We start from the raw sequence: 937 nt of genomic DNA, 5'->3' as shown, positions 1-937 counted from the left end.
TCGGTCACCACCAAATACCTCTACATCACAGTGCCTTTAAGTGAAGATCCAAAAAAGGAAAATTTAGGCCAGAAACATACTCTACGCAAGTATGTGAAGTGTTTGAGTTTACTTGCTTGTGTAGAGTATGTCTTAAACTGACAATTTGGAGCTCTGTTTCCTGCTCTAATTTGATTACATAAGTTACACATTTGCAAGTGCACTGCAGTATAAACATTATCCCGAAAAACACACAAGGATGAAACTAACACACTGCTCACTCTGGCTCAGAATATATAGCAATTGTTCAATCACTGACCTCGACTGTTTCCATGTAGACGAATTGTCCTATCGCCATTCCCAACTTCTAGTCAAGGCTGAACCTTTCTGGCTTAGTCTGTAGTGGCCTCATAAAAATGTAGAAATGTGTAACCCAAGCATTGTCCAAGGAGAGGCTAAATATTAAATATTTAAATATCCTTTGAGAAGGTTGCATCATCATCGACACATGATGCTGTTTTTTTTTTTACCACAACTAAAGAGGCAGTTATGGCGATTTGTGGCTCAGGAGCAGCTGTCAGTATGTTGATAAGCATGTGTAAATGTTCACACTTAAATGGAGTGCCTTACCAGGAAAAAATGTCTTAAATCCAATACACCAAAGATATATTCTGAGACCCTGCTGGAAATTCAAGGTCATGCCAAGCTGGTTTGATGCTGGTTTGTTGCTGGGTGTCTATCAAGGTGGTCTACCAGCCCTAACCAACTTTGACTAAGATGATCTACCAGGTCAACCTAAACATCAGCAGCTGGTAATACAGCTGATCAACCATCTAGACCAGCTACTGTCTGACCATATAAAACCAGTTACGATCTGAAGCTGATTTACCTGGATTTTCCAGTAGGGTAATGATGGCTTAAATACAAACAGTGAGTGATGATATACAGTATATATGGA

The sequence above is a fragment of the Ctenopharyngodon idella genome, chromosome 7 (genome assembly GCF_019924925.1).
Source record: "Ctenopharyngodon idella isolate HZGC_01 chromosome 7, HZGC01, whole genome shotgun sequence".
Taxonomy (NCBI): domain Eukaryota; kingdom Metazoa; phylum Chordata; class Actinopteri; order Cypriniformes; family Xenocyprididae; genus Ctenopharyngodon; species Ctenopharyngodon idella.
The sequence above is the reverse complement of the archived record's forward strand: the minus strand, read 5'-3'. Positions refer to the sequence as shown.